This window comes from Mobula hypostoma, chromosome 6, assembly GCF_963921235.1.
Source record: "Mobula hypostoma chromosome 6, sMobHyp1.1, whole genome shotgun sequence".
Taxonomy (NCBI): Eukaryota; Metazoa; Chordata; class Chondrichthyes; order Myliobatiformes; family Myliobatidae; genus Mobula; species Mobula hypostoma.
In genome coordinates, this window is record NC_086102.1 from 142,320,473 (window position 1) to 142,342,895 (window position 22,423).

The 22,423-nt window shown below is 40.2% G+C and overlaps 1 long non-coding RNA gene across 1 annotated transcript in view; it reads right to left on the minus strand.

Annotated features, from left to right (window-relative positions):
* Positions 1 to 22,423, minus strand: part of LOC134347670 (uncharacterized) — a 56,178-nt gene that overhangs the window by 27,369 nt on the left and 6,386 nt on the right. Inside the window, exon 2 of the long non-coding RNA XR_010018226.1 lies at positions 990 to 1,055. This is a non-coding gene — a long non-coding RNA (uncharacterized LOC134347670). The remainder of the gene's footprint in view (positions 1 to 989; positions 1,056 to 22,423) is intronic.

Genomic DNA, 22,423 nt, shown 5'->3' on the forward strand with positions numbered 1-22,423 from the left:
TGTTGAATATCGTCTTGTTCTGTTGCAGGCTTGCCAACATATTTCCAAAGTGAAACATATTCTTGAAGAGCAGCTCTCAGGGCAGATGGAGGCAAGGTGGCAGGTTTCCCTGAAGGACATTAGTGAAACAGATGGATTTTTATGGCAGTCTCAATGTCTCCTTTACTGGTCCGGGCATAGTATACCAGACCTATTTAATTTATTAACTGAGTTGAAATTCCCCAGCTGCCATGGTTCAAATTAAATGCGATCTGTCCAGGCCCCTGGATGTAAGTTCTGCTTCGTACACATTGTACCGCTATATCCCTTTGTGATTGAAGTCTTCGGAAAACATAAATGCTCCTGTTTGCTAGCTGCTCATTAATGGGTTTGCCTTGATGTTGCTTACTGCTGTGAGTTTAATATCACAGCTTGAAAGCTATAAATAGAACTTGGGTCATCCGAAAGCTCTCATTAATACTAATAGATCATAGAGTGCTTCTGACCATTGTAGAGCGCAGAATCCAAGTATACAGAAATTAGATTTTATTAGGAAAAGCCTGTATTATACTCAAGTTGATTTGTTTGTTGATTGTAAAGGTCAAGCCTTAAGAGTTTTTGCCTGATATCAATATGTCTGACTCCTATTAATCCCGTATCAGTATGGTCTGATCATTAACATCAGGAAAAGGCAAAGAAATTGTTCAATGTTACTCAATAATGTAAATTAACTTTCCATCCATAACGTTGCATTAGTTAAAACTTATACATCTCTATCCAGTATTTAGCAATTTAGCTAGTACTCTGAACTTGACATGAAAATATTGTGGTTCTCATATACAATGCTTTATACCTGATTTTGAAATTTGTCCAAGTGGATAATGAATGTCAGTTTTCCCCAGTAATAATTTTACATGCATTAAACTGAGCTTTACATAACCTAAACATTTTTCATTTCAGCTCTGCTTTATTATTTTGGCCCTTTCACCTTGGACTTCTTTTGCACTGACCTTCTGTTTATTCTTGTATCCTTCTCTTGACTACGGCACAAGTTCTTGTTTGTACTGTTTTCAGACCTGGAAAAAGTAGTTAGGTGAGGCAATTAATCTCAGACAGTTATGCAAAGAAGGGGAAATGTACATGCAGGCATATGTTTGTGTGCACAGCATGCATATGCATATGCACATGTGTAAGCAAGTGTGTATAAGCACATACTGGCATAGACACAAACTCATGCAGGTGTAGAAGGGTTTTGCTACAATGGCCATTGGTACCAGGCACGTGTGTCTTCAGTCATGTAAGAGAGACAGCAGCATCCAGGATTCCTCCTCTAAACATAAAGAGGTTAAGAGGACATTTAAAAGAGATGTTCAATATCACTATGGACATTGTATAAATGGCATAATAGTTTCCACTGATAGTAAAATCTGTAACCACTTCTCAGAGAGTTCAGTAAGAGACAGTAGGTAGGGTCAGTTGTGGTAGTAGCAAGTCACAGCAGCTGCTTATCACATTGATTTCCAATCTTCCTAATATCTCCAGTGACTTTTCAGCCCAGAGCTCTGGAAATGTGTAACTTCTGTTTTCAGACACAGACTCACCTATTGCTTCTTCATGGAATAGGTAACTTCCTATTTTTGTTTCAGATTTCCAGCATTCAGTAGTGTTGCACATTCCAGTAAAGATTCAGAGTCTGTAAAATGTCACTATTTCCTCACTTACAGTAAATTCTTCCATGGGTAAGTATTATGGATATGACTCAAATATAACACTGAAATGAATCGGAATATTTGGAAGGCTCTTTAACATCATACAAGTGCATATTGACATACTAACAAGTGGGACACATTTCTTCTTTGGCATCCAAATGTTTGGTTGATTGAGCATTTGCTCATTGTAAATTCAGGCCCAAACTGCAGAGGAGAATTACCACCAGGAATGGGGCTTCAATATTAAGAGAGATAGGAGAAATGAGGATTCTGTCCCTGCAGTTCAATTAAGAATACAATACCATAACACCATAAGATGCAGGAGCAGAAGTAGGCCATTTGGCCCATTGAGACTGCTCCATCATTTCAGCATGGCTGATCGATTTTCCCTCTCAGCCCGAATCTCCTGCCTCCCCCCACCGTATCCTTTCATGCCCTGACTAATCAAGAATCTATCAACCTCTGCCTTAAATATACGTAAAGACTTGGTCTCCACAGCCGCCTGCGGCAATGAATTCCACAGATTCACCACTCCCTAGCTAATGAAATCCCTCCTGATCTCCATTCTAAAAGGACACCCCTCTACACTGAAACTGTATTCTCTGTTCATAGATTCTTCTACCATAGGAAACATCATCTCAACATCCACTCTATCAAGGTCTTTTCCCATTCGATAGGTTCCAATGTGGTCACTCCTCATTTTTCTGAATTCCAGCGAATACAGGCCCAGAGCCATCAAACACTCTTCATATGTCAAGCCATTCAATGCTGGAATAATTTTTGTGAACCTCCCTTGAACCCTTTCCAGTGTCAGCACATCCTTTCTTCGGTAAGGGACCCAAAATGCCCTCAATACTCCAAGTGAGGTCTCGCCAGTGCTTTATAAAGCCTCAACATTGAATCCTTACTTTTATATTCTAGTCCTCTTGAAATGAATGCCAACATCCTCACCACCAACGCCACCTACAAATTAACCTTTAGGGAATCCTGCACAAGGTCTCCCAAGTCCCTTTGCACCTCAGGTTTTTGTATTTTCTCTCCATTTAGAAAATATTCTATCCTTTTATTTTTTCTACCCATGTGCATGACCATACACTTTCCAACATTGTATTCCATATGCCACTTCTTTGCCCATTCTCCTTAACTGTCAAAGTCCTTCGGCAGCCTCTCTACTTCCTCAGAGCTACCTGCCATCCACCTGTCTTGGTATTGTCCACAAACTTTGCAACAAAGCCATCAATTCTATCATCCAAATCATTGACATATAATGTAAAAAGAATTGGTTCCAACACAGATACCTGTGGAACACCACTAGTCACTAGTAGCCAACCAGAAAAGGGTCCCATTATTCCTACTCTTTGCCTACTTGCAATCAGCCACTGCTTTATCCATACTAGAATCTTTCCTACAATACCATGGGCTCGTAACTTGTTCAGCAGCCTCATGTGTGGCGCTTCGTCAAAGGCCTTCTGAAAATCCATGTACACAACTACAACCAATTCTCCTTTGTCTATCCTGCTTGTTATTTCTTCAAAGTATTCCAACAGATTTGTCGGGCAAGATTTTTCCTTGAGGAAACCAGGCTGACTACAGCTTATTTTATCATGTTCCTCCAAGTACCCCGAAACTACGTCCTTAACAATTGACTCCAACATCTTCCCAACCACTGAGGTCAGACTAACCGGCCTATGGTTTCCTTTCTTCTGCCTCACTCCCTTCTTGAGGAATGGAGCGACATTTGCAATTTTTCAGTCTTCCAGAACCATTCCAGAATCTAATGATTCTTGAAAGATCATTACTAATGCCTCCACAATCTCTTCAGCCACCTTTTTCAGAATCCTGGTGTGTACACCATCTGGTCAAGGTGACTCATCTACCTTCAGACCTTTCAGTTTCCCAAGAACCTTCTCCCTAGTAATGGCAACTTTACACACTTCTGACCCCTGACATTCTGGAACTTCCACCATACTGCTAGTGTCTGCCACTGTGAAGACTGATGCAAAATACTTATTCAGTTGATCCGCCGTTTCCTTGTCCCCCATTACTACCTCTCCAGCATCATTTTCCAGCAGTCCAATATTCACTCTCACCTCTCTTTTACACTTTACATGTCTGAAGAAACTTTTGGTATCCTCTTTGATATTATTGACTAGCTTACTTTTGTTTATTATCTCTTCCTTCTTAATAACTTTTTTAGTTGCCTTCTGTTGATTGTTAAAATCTTCCCAATCCTCTGATTCCCCACTAATTTTTGCCCTATTATACGCCCTCTCTTTCGCTTTTATTTTGGCTTTGTCTCCTTTTGTTCGCCATGGTTGTGTCATCTTGCCTTTAGAGTACTTCTACCTCTTTGGGACGTACATATCCCATGCCGTCTGAATTACTTCCAGAAATTCCAGCCATTGCTGGTACATAGAACATTACAGCACAGTGCAGGCCCCTTCGATTCACAACACTGTGGCATTCTTTTGATCTACTCAAAAATCAATGTAACCCACCCCCTGTACAGCCTTCCATTGTTTTTATCATCCACGTGGTTAACTAAGAGTTATTTAAATGACCGTAATATACTTGCCTCTTCCAGCAACCCTGGCACTTCACCCACCCTTCCAAGCTGAAAATCTTCACCACCTTTTCAAGGTGAAAATCTTCTCATATTTCTTTCTCCCTTGGGCTTGGTGATATTTTTTCCGCCCGTTCACAATGAAGGGATCTAATCCTACCAAAAGCAGTAGGATCTCACTCTCTTTCAGACCTTATCAGTAGAATCTATGAGCACTCCAACCACCAGTGTAGACAAAAGCAAGTGTAGCTGTCATCTAATAGCCTTCTCCATAGTATTGTTGATACTATTTTTAAAACGTCATCTAAATGAATCCACAATAGAGAAACCTTTTTCATTAGTAGCATGCCCTGTAACTGGCAATGTCTTATTTATAAACAGAGGTCAGTCCATTAATATAATTACACAGGTGATCACGTTTCATTATTAGGAATTGTTACCTCAAGTTTTCTATTATGCTTCTATTTAGGACTAATATTATGATCACCATGAGTGAATTCACTTCCTGGGCATTTTGGAAATCAGAGCTGACGTAAAAGCAAATACAAATTCTTCCATCTTCTTTAATTGCATTGCTTTTTGCCACTCTTGCCTCTCCTTGAAAATCATTTCAGTTCACCTTAACAATATTGCAGAAAACTAAAACTGCAAGGGCTTCTGAGTTCCATCTTTATTTAAACCATGTTGTGTACAACTTGTAGCGTGAAAGAGCTGATTGCCACACACAATATAGATGTATTTATAAAAGCAGACTCGTAAATGTAGCTCTCCAGTGCAAATATAACAAGAACAGTGACTGATCTTGTCTTGTTGCTAGGAATGAATGATACAGAAGTAATCGAATTCAATAGTGATTTATTTTTAGAGGAACTTTGTGTAGTCTCAGTCTGTCAATGGTGCTGGAGCTGAAAGCAAAGGTAGTTTTAGTTTGATGGTGTGCACAGTGCCAATTACACTTTGGTTGTAAGTTCGAAAAAATAAGACAATGCAAATTTTTGTAATTCCTGGGAATATTGAGAACTCAACACTGCATGTGCAGAGAATGAAGGGTGTCAGGGATACCAAAAATAATCATTTTATACTTGACCTACAAAGATGAACGTGCATTACTGAACTGAAACCAACACAATTAAACTATTCACAAGACAAATGAGTTGGCTTCCAAAACATTTTCCGAATAGTTCCAAACAAGCATCAATTAATTACACTCAAAGATTTAAAATGAAGCCGTAGAAACTGGGCACAAAAATGGTGGGTGTAGGAGCAAACTGTGATGCTACACGGAGATGGTTTTCCAAATAGCGAATGATATATTAAAAACTGAAGCCCAGCCAAAGCTGATCCTACCTATTTACTTACTCCTCATTACACCACTGGGACTTATGGCAGCACAGAAGGTCCCCCATCCCTTGTGGTGTTAAACTTCCTTCATCATGTCAGTAGCATCCTCTTGGTTTTCACTGCTATCAGTCATGCAGGTGCCAGGTGGAGACTTGGGAATACCATCACACTCAGATGTAGATGGATTCCTCATTGCTGTTTCCATAACAATTTTGTTTTACCAGTCAGAGCTGTTGGCACTGAGTTGAGCCCCCAAACCCGGAGGACCGGTTGACCACTCTTGGGATGGGTGACCCTAACAAGAGCCATAGCATAAAGCCCTGACTCCAGCCAACGTAGCTCTCCTGGTGATTAAGGCACACGAGCTGCCAAACCCAATGACAGGATTCTGGTCCTTCTGGGGGAAAGGTGAGCGACATGAGCATGAGTTTGGTACAGCTTTTACAAAGTCAGCCGACGAGGGTACCAGTAAACGACACTTTGATAAAAGAATGGTGTCCACAGGAAGACTTAATTAAGTAGCCAACTAGGTCCTGATTGCAGAATAAAATGATAATTCATAGGTCTAACAGTAAATCCAATTTTCTATGACAACAATGGGCGTAAGCTATAACATTTGTGAAGTTCCAGAAACTTAGGTGTCATCACTGCTGCATTCTGTCTATGTTCTTGCTTGCAGTTCCCTGAAACCATATTAGCACAATCCAAAAGAGTATTTGTTCATTATTAGCCCTCACTGTTTTTTCCCTACAACAGTTGGGTATCTGTTAAGTTGGTGAAGCATGAACATGATGTCAATGTAAAAGTGTAAATCATAGATGGTGATAGACCTGGTGAGCTCCTCCAGCATTTTCTGTATTGCTCTGGATTCCCAGTACCTGTGGAAGCTCTTGCGTTTAAGAGAGGGAAATGAGTTAGAGATAGCAATTTTGAAATTGCGAAGTAAGTGAGATGACATGATATTGTGGAAGGGCTATGACGACGCTCAACACTTTCCAGTGTCTACCCTACCATGATGCCAGGGTTAAGTCTCTGAGAAGGAAACCTGATGTGTTTGCTATTGGACCACTGAAGAATGACAGAAATATTTCAGGTGTGAATCTTTTCTCTAGTCCATTAAGATGTTTCATAGCATTGGCAAAAATGGCATCAAAAAACAAGTGATTGTTTATGTTTTGACATAATAGTTTACCTGTATACCTATATACTATTTTCTATGAGTAAAATGTGACAAATTGTTTAACATACTAAATATCCTCAACCTGCCGTTTTTTTCATTCTCATGCATAGTCCTGAAAATGAGTTGCTTAAAACAAAAGCTCTTGAAATGAGAGAAATTTTTAAGAAGGTGAATGAATACAAGAAGTCAAAATAAAAAGACTTTCATGAGCATCTTTCCCATTGCTAGAGAAATCATCTCAGAAGCATTTAGCAAAATGAATGTCACAGAGAGTACCCATGCCTCCATAGGAACATAGAAAACCTACAGCACAATACAGGCCCTTTAGCCCACAAAGCTGTGCCGAACATGTCCCTACATTTTAGCAATTACCTGGGGTATAGAAACAGAAAATCCTGTAGGATTTTGAATGTTCGGTTTGATTTTGACAGAGTTGTAAAATGATTGGACTTTTTTTGTCAATTTTACTGAGCAGCAACTTTTCATGAAGAGAGTGGTGAGTACATGGAACAAGTTGCCAGAGGAAATAGTTGAGGCAGGAGCACTTGGAGGGATGAGGTTTAGAGGAATATAGGCCAAATGTAGGAAATTGGTACTAGTTGGATAGGGACTGGTTGAGTCAAATTGCGTGTATCTGTACTGTATTGCTCTATGACTCTATTGAAAATTTAGTGTCACACGTGATACGTATGCATCATGAGTTGAATTTTAATCACATAACCAAACGAGAGACATAAATAAGACATTCAGAAGTGTTATATCTTCAGTAAAACAATGGACTTGACTCCATTTGGAGCATGCTAATAAAGGTCTGCTCTACTGTATCACTACAGCACTGAAGAACTGTGACAGGGTGGGCTCAAAGAATCCCTTTGAATTATTGTTACTTGAGAAGAATTTTCCAGAAGTCTCAGCCAATATATTTATTCCTAACAGAGATAAAGTAAAATGGATGATCTGTTCTGCTATCACTTTGTGCACAGCAGAGTCCGAGGAAACAATTTGTTAGTCTTTATTACAACACTAACTGAAGCAGTGTGTAGGTTATGAAGCTCTGCAATGTCCATTGGCTGTGAAAGACACAATAAAAAGTGCCAGGCTCATCTTTCAATAAAAATAAATGTGCCTTTCTCTTTTACCTGACTCATGTTAAAGATTCGATTCACACTAGCACAATTAATTTTCATTCCCAGCCTGCACTAGTTGAGAGACTTCATCGATTAGTTTGAACTGAGGTTTCCAGATCCGATGAGGCTGGTTGTAGAATCATTCAGGGAATCTAAGAGTTCTTTAATGTACAATTTTGTTAATTGGTAGAACTTGTCACCTTGTTTGCTACTTTAATATTGTAATTTATTAGTATCCACAGGCAATAAAGAATTCTAATTTTCTGCAGATTATTGAGCTCTGCTTTTTCTGTCATGCATCTACAGATTAACCTTCTACATATTTTTAATTATGCCATGTAGTTTGATCCCATTTTGTTTGTTTTGTAAGCATACCTTAACTCCAAAGAAGTCAAGTCTCCCTTTCAGGTGATTCAAAATTGCATTTCTGTTGAGAATTCTTATTTCTCTCAAGTGTCTGCTCAAACTTATATGCTTTTACCACTTACGAAATTCACTTTGACCAGCGTAATTGTAAAAAAATAGCTACTCCTTAATAAATGTGGGCTGTGAATTGGTAAAACAAAGAAAATTATTACTGAAAATAAGTAATAAAAATCTGTGTAAGTCACTACCCATGTTGAATTAATGAATTATTAATCCGTTATAAAAATGTAAGTTATTTTCTAGAGAGGGATACAGTATTACTTGTTTTAAAAATTCTTTTTAACCTTCACAAAATGTGTTTATTAGTGCCCTTACAGCCAGAAAATCTAACTTAATTTTTGGAGCTACCTCCCACATTCACAATTAGCAGAATGTCTCCAAGATGAGTAAGTACTTTAGTTTTTGTTTTGCACTAGGTTTGAAGGCATTAGGTTACAGCATTATTGAGAAAACTGTATTGAGAATCGAGGTGAAGCACCAAGCACAAAATCTTTATTTTAAAATTCAATAGTTCTTTGATTATAAAGGCCTTACATGAGATTTAATAACTTTAACATTTATTGATTATATATTGCTATTCACATAAAGTCATGTCTCATAAAACCTGTGAAAAATCATCAATGGAAAATAGTCATGAGACAATTGTGAATTGCTGACTGATCTCAGGTTGCACCCCACTGTGAAAATTGACCCAACATCCTGTGAAGGGCAACATGCTTATATTTATTTTCAAGTGCAATAACATATTTAATACGTAACACAGTACCGTCTGACATTTGTCTCCAGTCTGATTCCAGCTGTGATATGTGATTTCTCCACACGGTTTATTTCTGGTGCCTGATGAGGTGCAATGAACCTGTTCTGCTGCAGTGAAGAAGGTCTGGGATCTGTCAGAATATTAAAGCATCAGATTCCCTAGTCTGTGAATATTTCACTTGCATAACTGCCTGTAGCTTTCTAACTCTGAACATCAATGAGTATGGGGACTACAGGTAATGTTAGAGATTCTGTATTATTGTGTGTGATTTCTTTTTCCTTGGTTTATTTTCTTATTCACTCATAGGAAGTACAGATCACTGTCAGGGATGAGCTTCCCTGCCCTTCAATGATTGTCCGTGAACTGTAGTGCCTCCATAATAGTGCGGAGAGCCAACACATTGAACATAGAACAGAGAACATGGAATAGTACAGCACAGTACAGGCCCTTCGGCCCACAATGTTGTGCCGATCCTCAAACCCTGCCTCCCATATAAGCCCCCACCTTAAATTCCTCCATATACCTGTCTAGTAGTCTCTTAAACTTCACTAGTGTATCTGCCTCCACCACTGACTCAGGCAGTGCACTCCATGCTTCAACCACTCTATGAGTAAAAAACCTTCCTCTAAAATCCGCCTTGAACTTCCCACCCCTTACCTTAAAGCCATGTCCTCTTGTATTGAGAAGTGCTGCCCTGGGGAAGAGGCGCTGGCTATTCACTCTATCTAGTCCTCTTATTATCTTGTACACCTCTATCATGTCTCCTCTCATCCTCCTTCTCTCCAAAGAGTAAAGCCCTAGTTCCCTTAATCTCTGATCATAATGCATACTCTCTAAACCAGGCAGCATCCTGGTAAATCTCCTCTGGACCCTTTCCAACGCTTCCACATCCTTCCTATAGTGAGGTGACCAGAACAGGACACAGTACTCCAAGTGTGGCCTAACCAGAGTTTTATAGAGCTGCATCATTACATCGCGACTCTTAAACTCTATCCCTCAACTTATGAACGCTAACACCCCATAAGCTTTCTTAGCTACCCTATCCACCTGTGAGGCAACTTTCAGGGATCTGTGGACATGTACCCCCAGATCCCTCTGCTCCTCCACACTACCAAGTATCCTGCCATTTACTTTGTACTCTGCCTTGGAGTTTGTCCTTCCAAAGTGTACCACATCACACTTCTCCGGGTTGAACTCCATCTGCCACTTCTCAGCCCACTTCTGCATCCTATCAATGTCTCTCTGCAATCTTCGACAATCCTCTACACTATCTATAACACCACCAACCTTTGTGTCGTCTGCAAACTTCTACCCCGACATCCAGGTTGCTAATAAAAATCACAAATGATGATGGGAAACATTCTGACAAGGATGGAAGATTTCCATCCCTAGAGGATATTCATGACCAGATGGATATTTAACAACAATTCTGTAATTTCAGGGGTCACCATCACTTTTCCTTTCCTCATTCCAGATTTAGTTAATTAATGAATTTAAAATCTCTATTTTTGCGATAGCAATTCTGATCATTAGCCCAGGCCCCTTGATTACTGTAAGATAACCCTACAAAGTTTGTAAACTTTTTTTAAAGATGAGAAATTATTCGATTGGTAGTTATGTTGCAATGCATTTTCAACAATGAAATGACGTTTAAATTGAACTATGCCTTAGATTGTAAATGACATAGGAAGTTAAGGTATTGGCTTGTTTTAGGAATTTTTGAGAAATAGGAAGCTGTCTTTATTCGACACTTCATCAATTACAAGAGAGGAACATTAGAATAATTCAGTCTTGTCACAAGTTGCAAAGCATCCAAATCATTGCACTTTCTACTCTTAAAATCAAACAGAAATTAAAACCAGTGTTACTGCTGAACAGGCAGGAGACCGGTGTTTTGGTTATCATGTCTTGTAGTAAACATCAGTAAGAATATCATTGGAAGTTGAGATGGGGTCCTAAATTACCCCTATGAACTGTGCTTTTGAAAAGAAAGAGAGAAAGAAAGAGAGCGAGAGAGAGAGAGAGAGAGAGAGAGAGAGAGAGACAAAGACTAACTTTTGGACTGTCACTTTAATACATGAGGAACTTTTGGATTTCTGCTAAGTTGAAGAGAGAGAGCACCGAGCAGCTCGTAAGTTGCTATGGTGACCGAGGGCGACATTATTTGATGGACAATTGAGGTTATAGTTTCTCTGGAGTATGTTTATACTTTCTCCAAGGACATGGCTCGCTAGTGCATTCTACACAGACAAAGATGGGAGGAGTTATTTGAACAACAGTTGGTACTCAGTGCGGTGAGATAAATAAGAGGTCAGATGATAGACCTCAGGCACATGTTTTTGGACACTGAATGAGCTTTGTTGTGCCCACAGAAAAAGTGGGTTTTTGGAGGATCGATCAGTGGCTCTTGCAGTGAGAAAAGGGATTGACCGGTGGGGAGGTGTCCGTGTGTCCACCCTTGTCTGGGTTGATGATTCCACTACAGAAAAACGATCCCCTTTGTTGAAGTCACAGTCGGTGAATTTTAAAGGATTTTGGAAGACAACGAGAAGATTGACGGGGTCAGCTCAACTGAAGACTCAAATCGCTCCCTCTCTCTCTCTCCGTCACTACTCAACTCAAATCCACAAACCGAACTGAACTTTACTCATCATCGTAAGACTATCTATTTACCCCTAGACTTGAAGAAGCTTGGTTTTTCATATATATTTCCACACTTACTGATATATTTACTTATATATAATCATTGCTAACCTGTTTGATTTATCTACATTTATATTACTGTATAGCATAGTTACTAATAAATATTATTAGTTAATAGCAATACTGGACTCCAAAGTGTTTTCCATCTCTGCTGGTTCTTTAACCTGTCACGGGGTACGTGACAAACTTGATGGTCATCCATTTAGCCAATATATTTAGCTCACAGTACTGACAATTCCATGTCAGGAAGCTTTATGCTAGTGGCAGTGAAACTACTATGGTGTGGTAGTGAAACAATTCAGAAGAGCATTTTCATTCATATTTTTGTGAGTGCATCTTATTGCAATGTAAGATTAGAAATACAAAAGTGAAGGCTGTAAGATCTGTACAAATTGATCTTTGCAATCACGTTATGCAGTATTGCAATAACTCTTGTAGATCCCTTTATTTTATTGCAGCATCATTGGTTGCCTTCAAGTCCCACTCCAGAGATTAGTTCAAAGCTCTAGGCTGACATGGCAGTCCTGCAGAGAAGGAGCTCATTACTGTTGAGGGTGGTTTCCTTGGTTATGTGTCACACTGCGAATCTTCCTGTCCTCAGATGGACACACAAGGTGGCTCCATCTTGAAGATGAGCAGAAGTTAAATTCCAGGGATCCTGGCCAATATTTATTCCTTATTCAATATTAACAAATGTTACGGTCAACGTCACACTGCTGTTGTGGGTGCATTAATTGCCGTGTTTCTTCATTATGACAGCTACTTCCAATGTGTATCAACTGTAAATAGTTGTGGGAAGTCTTCCTTTCTAATTTCCCCTCGGTATTTTTGATCAACCTTTACATTCCTTGTCCCTTGTTTGCCTACAAAGCATCTTGAAGTCTTTAGGACATTAACTGTGCAACAAATATAATTTGTTGTGTACTCCTAACCAGAGAATTTATTGTCATAACATTTACATTTTATTGGATTATAATTATTATTGAATCATTCTACATCACCTATGTTTAGAGCTTGTTGGCTGAAAACAACTTAGCTCTTATGTTTAGGGTTGGTAGGACAACCAATGGATTCACCAACAACTACTGTCCACATGCGTGTCCCTACGAGCAAACACTGTTAGTCCCGTTCAGTTCAGATTAGAGTTGAACTTTGGATCAATTTCTGAAGCATTTTTAGATAAGTAGGTAGAGTAGAGAGGAACAGCAATATCCAGTTGAGATGTTGCTTCATGTCTTGCCAACACAGCAGAAAATAACCAGGGCAAGCCTGTGAAAGATACTTCTGAATTATGAAATAATTCTAAATTCTAAATAACATTTCAAGTCTATTTTCTTTGACTACATCACTGGTGAAACAATTTATTTTTCTCATTGTTCTTTATGATTTTAATCCTCATGTAATGAAGCAACTCATTTTGTGGAAGGTGTCAACGAGGTGGAGCAACAGTCACCTTAATAATTCAATGCCGATGTTGGAATGAATCTGTGTAAAGAGGAACAGAGCTAGTGTTTCAGGTCTGTGAACTGGAAAGGAACAAAAACAGTTGCAGGGGAGGTGTTAGAGGGGATGGAGAGTTAAGGAGGGAACCTCTGTGAAAGGGTGATGAATGAATGGAGACAGCTAGATGTTCTTTAAACTTCTCTCTTTGATACTTGATGTTTGGTGCAGGGTTATTCATGTGCCCACCTGGTCAGCATTACCAATAGAGGGACATAAAAGATCTAAAATACAAATACACTCAAAAACTTCTATAGATGTACTGTGGAGAGCATTCTGACTGGCTGCATCACTGTCTGGTATTGGGGGGGCGTTGGGTGGGCTGCAGCACAGGATCAAAAGAAGCTGCAGAGGGTTGTAAATCTAGTCAGCTCCATCTTGGGTACTAGCTTACAAAGTACCCAGGACATCTTTAGGGAGCGGTGTCTCAGAAAGGCTGCGTCCATTATTAAGGATCTCCCGCACCCAGGGCATGCCCTTTTCTCACTGTTACCATCAGGTAAGAGGTACAGAAGCCTGAAGGCACACACTCAGGAATTCAGGAACAGCCTCCATCATGTAAGGAAGTTTGAAGTTAATAACTCATCTCCCTCTACCTTAGGCCACAAGCTTATCAATCACCCCTGATGAGTTATAAACTTCAAACTTTCTGCATAATCACTCAAAGAGTTGAACTGCATGTGCATGTAACGAGAGCCATATAACTCATCTCCTTCTGCCTTAGGCCATGAACTTATCAATCACCCCTGCTGTGGATACCTTCTGGAGGTCAAAGATCCGTATGTTCCACGACCGCTGGACTAACTGTGTAAATGTAGGAGGGGACTATGTTGAAAAATAAAAGTGCTAGATTTTCTAAAATTGACTTCTTCTACCTTAGGCCATGAACTTATCAACCACCCCTCATATTTTATGAACCACTTTGTCATCCAAAGTGTGATAGCCAGTATTAAAGTTATAAATTGCAGTGTATTGAATTAGTTTGAAACATCTATGCTCATTCACTAATGACAAGTGCTCACTGACAGTGTCATCGTCGATTATCTGGTCTCTGAAAACTCACACTCATTCCTCAATCACACTTGGTTAACGTGCACGAGGAGGATAGCATGGCCCCTGTCACCACTCTGCTCTAAAGTCTGAACAAATAAATGCCATTTTTATACTGAGTTTCCTAGTTGTATACAGATACTGATCAATTGGTAACCTTATGTATGTTCATATTCCTTATTTGCATAATCAATCACTAATCACTATTGTAATGCAAGTATTAATAGCTAATAGAATTTCCACATTAAAGGCCAATAGTACTTCAGAATTAGTAAAGTAACTAACTAATAGGAACTGTCACATTAGAATCCTTCATTTTCATCTGCTGTGCAAAGGGAAGTTAAGCTCTTCAAAGACCTCTCTCCAAAGGCCTCAGTTGCCTGGGCTGACTGCACACTATGTAAAAGATGTCCTGGTCATCCACTGCGTCTAGTCCCATCTCCAGCCATCTCGACTCTGCCTTTCCACTGGATCCAGATGGGAACTGGGAAGAGAGAGTGGGGTTGATGCTGCGGAACTCTCCCTCACTTAAATCCAAATCACGCGCTAGTCTCAACACCACCATAATGGTGTCGAGGTCCTCATCGACGTCAACGATGGATGAACACACATCTGTAAACTACCCTTGCCTGGACTTCACTTAAACCCTTGCCTTGCTGAAAATTCCACAACAGCAATTAAGCCTGATGAAGTTAGGTTTGGGCAAATGTATGAATTGAAAATCGACAGTCATGGCATGTTATGAAGTTCAAAGCTATCCTCTGTTTGGGAAGTCAGCAGGCTATTATAAAACAACTTTCCAAACAAATTCAAATGATGCAGATCAATTTATTCCTAATAAGGCAACATTGATCTTGATGAGCAACAGAAATAGTGTCGTTATTCAGCACTGCCATTATACACCAGCCACATCATTTAATAGGCAAGAAGTGCCACATCAATGCAGCCGCTATAAGCCGTGGGTTATTGTTACCAAGGTGAAGTTACAGGGAATTAAACTGAAGTGTTATTTAGAATTTGGAATCATTTCATGATTCAAGAGGAACATTTTTCATGCTTGTCCAAGTTATTTTCTGCTATGTTGGCAAGACGTGAAGCAGCTTTTCAGCTGGATATATTATTTACCTCATCCCGGCCCTGATTTACAATACTTGGAAAAGAGCCATAGCTTTAAAAAAATTCCTATTGCTGTGCCCCTTCACTCTATCTATTTATAGAAAATGCTTCTGAAATCAGTCCAAAGTTCAATGGCTCTAAGCTCAATTGAATGGGACCAACAGTGCTTGCTGACAAGAATATACACCTCAGGAAGTGAGTACTGGGAGCACTGAGCTACTCATTTCAATCGATCATGTGCTCTAAATTCTTTCCAGCTACCATGTTTCCCAAAGGATATAAATAATTGCAGGCATGGCTCCAATATTATCCCTGGCTGAATGAAAGTAATGAAAATTCCATCTTGCCTTCCATTGGCTATTGCAGCCCATTAGTATCTTTCATCGAAGGATCAGAGACCCAAATCCCAAAGGGTGTTTGGCCTTTACACTACTTTATATAGTTACTTAGTTAGGCTGGCAACACTCCATGTTGTCCTCATTCTCTGTCAGTAGTACAAACCATAGTTAAAAATTCATTGTTATAGGATTTGAGAATATTGGTTGATTGCTTGGCTCATCAATATGACCTTTCCTCAAAGCAACTAGGGATTATTTTTGTCTCTTCCAACTGACATCCCAAGTCCTTGTATTAACTACTATAGCAACTATTTGCTATAACCAAACTCAATGTGATGAATGGAGATGTATGCAGACCAGATTATGCAGAGGTGGTGACCTTTTCTTATGGGCCTCTTGAATATTTATGATGGTCTGATAAAGGAGCGGATCCAAGTCCAGTGGTTGTCATTGATTGATATAAAATGTTAAACTGCAGATTGCTCATCCAATAACATTAATTAGATAATTAGCTACATAAACCCAAAAGATTTTGTAGACGCTGTAAATCCAGATTAGCATACACAAAATACCAGAGGAACTCGGCAGATCAGGCATCATCTTTGGAAAAGAATATACAGTCGACGATTGGGTGGAGGCACTTATTAATAACCTTCTGATGAAAAGTCTCAGCCCAAAACATCAACTATAGAACTTAGAAAACCTACAGCACAATACAGGCCCTTTGGCCCACAAAGCTGTGCCGAACATGTCCTTACCTTAGAAATTACCTAGGGTTACCCATAGCCGTCTATTTTTCTGAACTCCATGTACTTATCTCTTAAAAGACACCATCATATCCACCTCCACCACTGTCGCTGGCAGCCCATTCCATGCACTTACCCTTGACATCTCCTCTGTACCTACTTCTAACCACCTTAAAACTGTGCCCTCTTGTGCTAGCCATTTCAGCAACCACTCTTTGCCTTCTGTGGGCAAGCCAGTTCTGGATCCACAAAGAAATGTCCCCTTGGATTCCATGCCTCCTTACTTTCTCAATAAGCCTTGCATGAGGTACCTTATCAAATACCTTGCTGAAATCCATGTACACTACATCTACTACTCTACCTTCATCCTCAAAAAATTCAGTCAGGCTCATAACGCACGACCTGCCTTTGACAAAGCCATGTTGACTATTACATCCAGTAGAGTTATTGACCCTCTCCTATTCCTAACTTCCACCCACAGAGACTCCGTAGACAACCCCTCTATGACTTCCTCCTTTTCTGCAGCCATGACACTATCTCTGATCAACAGTGTCACACCCCCACCCCTTTTACCTCCCTCCCTGTCCTTTCTGAAGCATCTAAAGCCTGGCAATCGTAAACATTCCTGCTCCTGAGCCATCAACTATATATTTCTTTCCATAGAGGCTTCCTGGCCCTTTGAGTTCCTCCAGCATTTTATGTGTTACTATAGATATTTAGCAAGCGTTTTTTTTCAAGACGTTAATCAAGAACCAAGCAGTGACCCGGCAGCCTCACAGCCCCAGGATTTCCTGTTTGGTCCTAACCTTTCTTTATTGGGAGGTTTGCTGATGAATGCAGTGTTCAGATCTGACTCATCAGTTCATGAAGCAACCCAGTGTAGGGACCTAGAGAATACCCTTACTGGGGTTGATGGGTGGCAAGTAATATTTGCATCACAACTCCAAGCCAGATACTGAGCACAGCCAGCCAGTCCCAATTTCCTGTATTTGGTCCGTATCCCCCAAGTCCCATGCCGAAATGTACCTATCTAAGTAATTGTTAAATGAGACTGTTGTACCTGCCACAACCACTTCCTCTGCCAGCTCCTTTCAAATATTCACCATACTCTGCATGAAAGTTTTGCCCTTTAGGTCGCTTTTAAATCTTTCCTTTCTCACCCTAAATCAATGCCTTCTTGTTTTGGACTCCCCTCCCCTGAAGAAAAAACTATTACTATCCATCTCATCTATACTTTTCATCATTTCAAACATTTCTATAAGGTTGCCCCTTATTCCCCTAAGTTCCAAGAAATAAAGATCTAGCCTGGCAAACCTCAGGCCCTCTAATCATGGCAAATTGCTCAAAAAATCCTTTCTACACTATTTTCATTTCAACCACATCTTTCCTACAACAGGGTGACCAACACTGTACACAGTGCTCTAGGCAAGCCTCATCAACAGCTTTGACAACTGCAACATGACTTCCCAACTTCTATAAAATGCTCTAAATGATGAAGGCCAGCATAGATTCATAAAGTCATAGTACCTTAAGCATCGAAACAGGCCCTTTGGCCCATCTGGTCTGTGCTGAACCATTAATCTGCCTAGGGTCCCATTGACCTGTACCTGGACCATAGACCTCCATACCACTCTCATCCATTTTTTAAGGGAATCTCAGAGTTGTATTTTGTATGCATACTAAGATAATAAGTATACTTTGAAATGTTGAAATCAACCCTGCATCCACCACTTGTGCTGGCAACTCATTCCACACTCTCACCACCCCCCTGAGTGAAAAAGTTTCCCCTCATATTCCCCTTAAACATTTACCTTTCACCCTTAACCCATGACCTCTAGCTGATTTCTCATCCAACCTCAGTGGGAAAAGCCTGCTTGCATTTGTCCTTTCTATACACCTCATAATTTTGCATACCTCAATATAATCTCCTCTCAATCTTTTACATTCTAGCAAATAAAGTCCTAATCTAATCAATTTTTCCCTATAAATCAGGTCCTCATATCCCAGTAACGTCTTTGTAAATTTTCTCTAAACTATTTCAGACTTATTTACATCTTTCCTCTAGGTAGGTGACCAAAACTGCACAGACTACACCAAATTAGGCCTCGCTAATGTTTTATACAACTTCAACATTACACTCCAACTCCTGTATATAGATTTATGAAGACTAACATGCCAAAAGCCTTCTTTACAACCCTATCTATCTGTAATGCCACTTTCAAAGAACTATGGATCTCTATTTCCAGATCCCTCTGCTCTACCACATTCCTCAGTGCCCTATCACTCACTTTGTAAGACCTACCCTGGTTGATCCTCCAAAAGTGCAACACCTCATACTTGTCTGCATTAAGTTCCACCTGCAATTTTTCAGCTCATTTTCAGATCCCGTTGCAAACTTTGAAGGTCTTCCTTGCTGTCTGCTACACCTTCAATCTTGGTGCCATTTGCAAATTTGTGATCCAGCTTACCACATTATCATCCGTATTGTTGATATAGATGACAAACAACAATAGACCAAGCACTAATCCCTGCAGAACACCACTAGTCACAGGTCTTCGGTCAGAGAGGCAACCCTCTGCTACCACTCTCTGGCTCCTCCCACAAAGCCAATGCCTAATCCAATTTACTACCTCATCTTGAATGCCAAGCAACTGAACCTTCTTGACTAATCTACCATGTGGGACCTTGTCAAAGGCCCTTCTGAAGTCCACATAGACAACATCCAGTGTCTTCATCAACTTTCCTGAAAATTTCCTTGAATCTATAAGATTGGTTAGACACGACTTATCATGCACATAGCCAGTCCCTGTCTATCCAGATACTTACATACCTGGTTCCTGTACCTTACAAAAACTTTCCCACTGCAGATATCAGACTCAGTGGCCTATAGTTTCCTGGTTTATTCTTGGAGCCTTTCTTAAATAACGGAACAACATTAGCTATCCTCCAGTTCTCTGGACCTCATCTGTAGCTAAGGATGTCTTAAATATCTCTGCCAGGCCCCCCTGCAATTTCTGCACTTGCCTGCCACTGGGTCCAAAGGAACACCTTCTCAGCCCCTGGGGATTTATCCACCCTAATTTGCCTCAGAACAGCAAATACCTCCTCCTTTGTAATCGGTATAGGGTCCATGACCTTGCTGTTGTATTGCCTTACATCTATAGACTCTATGTCCTTCTCCTGATGCAAAAAAATCCATTTAAGATCTCTCCCATCGCTTCCATCTCCACACATAGATTACCACTCTGATCTTCCAGAGGACCAATTTTGTCCCTTGCTATCCTTTTGTTCTTAACGTATCTGTGGAAGTTCTTTGGATTCTCCTTCACCTTGTCTGCTAGAGCAACCTCATGTCTTCTTTTAGCCCTCCTGATTTCCTTCTTAAGTGTTCTCATGCATTCTTATACTCTTCAAGCACCTCATTTCTTCCATCCTGCCTGCACCTACTATGAACCTCCTTTTTTTCTTAACAAAGGCCTCAATATCTCTTAGAAACCAATGTTTCTTAAACCTGTTATCCTTGCCTTTTCTTCCGACAGAAACATACTAACTCAGTACTCTCAAAATTTATTTTTTTTTGAAGGCCTCCCACTTACAAAGTACACCTTTGCCAGAAAATAACCTGTCCCAATCCACACTTGCCAGATCTTTTCGGATACCATTAAAATTGACTTTCTCCAATTTAGTATCTCAACCCAATGACCCAGACCTATGGTTTTCCATAATTACCTTGAATATAATGGAATTATGATCATGTGGGCACGTGGTCAAGTAGTTAAGGCATTCGACAAGCGATCTGAGAGTGGTGAGTTCGAGCCCCAGCTGAGGAAGTGTGTTGTGTCCTTGAGCAAGGCACTTAACTATTCAGTGCTCTGCGATGACACTGGTGCCAAGCTGTATCGGCCCTTGCCCTTCCCTTGGACAACATTGGTGTCATGGAGAGGGCAGACTCGCAGCATGGGCAACTGCCGGTCTTCCATACAACCTTGCCCAGGCCTGCGCCCTGGAGAGTGAGGACTTTCCAGGTGCAGATCCATGGTCTCGCAAGACAAACGGATGCCTTTTAATTTATGATCACTAGATGGAAAGTGTTTCCTGACACAATCTTCTGTCACCTGCCCTGTCTCATTTTTTAGTAAGAGATCTAGTATCACGCTTTCTCTAGTTTCTCTATCTCTAGTTCCAAGGTTCTCTTAACTTGCTATCCTTGTCCTTTTTTCTTACTGGAACATACCTGTACTGTACTCTGTACAGTTGGTCTTTAAATACCCTCCATGTTTTAGATGTGAACTTGCCCAAAAACAGCTGTTCTCAATTTCTCAATTAACTCTCTCTAGTTCCTGTCTAATGGTCTTCTAATTTGCCCTGCTTCAGTTTAATACTCTCCCACAAGACAGAGTAAACCTGGTGAGTAAAGTCCACGAGGAATTGTCTCCAACTCAATCCGCGATCTCCTGCTCCTCGTCAGAGTTGATATTTTTCTGATGATTGTATTACATTTGATTTTGAGCATTTCAGTCCCTGAGGACACTCTCGCCACATTCCGAATGCTATATTCAATGAGAGGCTCACTTTGCTGTAATTCTCAGTGAACACATCTTCCTGCTTTTTTACTAACACAATGTCTGGCCTATCTGTGCTACTTACTTAAAGTTAGACCTCATTATCAATTTTCAGAGAATTCATAGGAGCCAAGAATTGGATCCACTAATGGCGCTTCACAAATTGTGTATAAGAACAATTCGACCCTGGCAGGATGCTCCAACATATTCTTTTCCAGATTAAATCATGTCCATTCGAAAACAGTGCCAAGCACATTGATGTGCATTCTGTCTCAGCTTTTTGCCACAATATTCTGCCATTAGTCCTGTGCCTCAGAACATCACAAACCATGCTCTATTCCCTTCCTTACCAATGTAATTTAAAGCTTTATGGTACAACCCATGATCTTCACTCACAAAATAATTGGGAGTCTTGATGAAGGGACTTGGCCCAAAACTTCAACTGTTTATTCCTCTTCACAGATGCTGCCTGACATGCTGAGTTCTTCCAGCATTTGGTATGGGAGCACATTCTGTTGAGATTGCCTATAAGATATCAATTAAAGAGACTACCTGTATATGATATCTGCCAGCCTTAATTTTCAATGCACAGGACTCACCATTCGTATTCCATCAGCGACTGCAGCCTTTTTATACAATGTACAGCATAGGCACATATCATAATCTTTGTCACATTGATCGCTCCACACTTCCCAGTGGTGTGTACAACACTTGGCATAGATTGCTGTTCAATCAGGGCAGGTGATTTTAAGGGACATACCCTCACAGATTCCTCTCTCCCTTCTGCTTTCATCTGCTTCTTGCTATTCCATGACTTCTATAGGCCAAGTTACAATAAAACCTCCCTATTGATCAGTGAGGCAGCGAGGCAGTATCTGGGATCATTCAATATGAATCCTATCGGACGTCTAACGTCTTGCTTTGCACATGATTTTTGACAAATCCATAACAGTGCTGTCTCTAACATACTGTTGGTCAGGTGCACCACGTTTCTTGCAGGGAATCTGATTGGACATCAGGGCAAAACCAGCACACAATAAAAGAGTGAAATCTACTTTGAAGGCATTGGAACATTAAACTCTTCCAAGCAGGGACTACAGAAAAGTGAACATTTGAGTCAGTGCTCGGTAAAGGAATAAATAGAAATACTCTTAAAGCTGTTCCTCTGATGACAATATTAAATTATGCTTAGCTGACTTAATGCATTTTTTTTGCTGCACGACTACGTTATGTCTTTGTACTTCAGTATTAGCTAATATATGAAAATTACAGTGAACTATCAGATCAGCAGAAAATGTCATTGGCTGTAGTCTGCCATCACTGTAG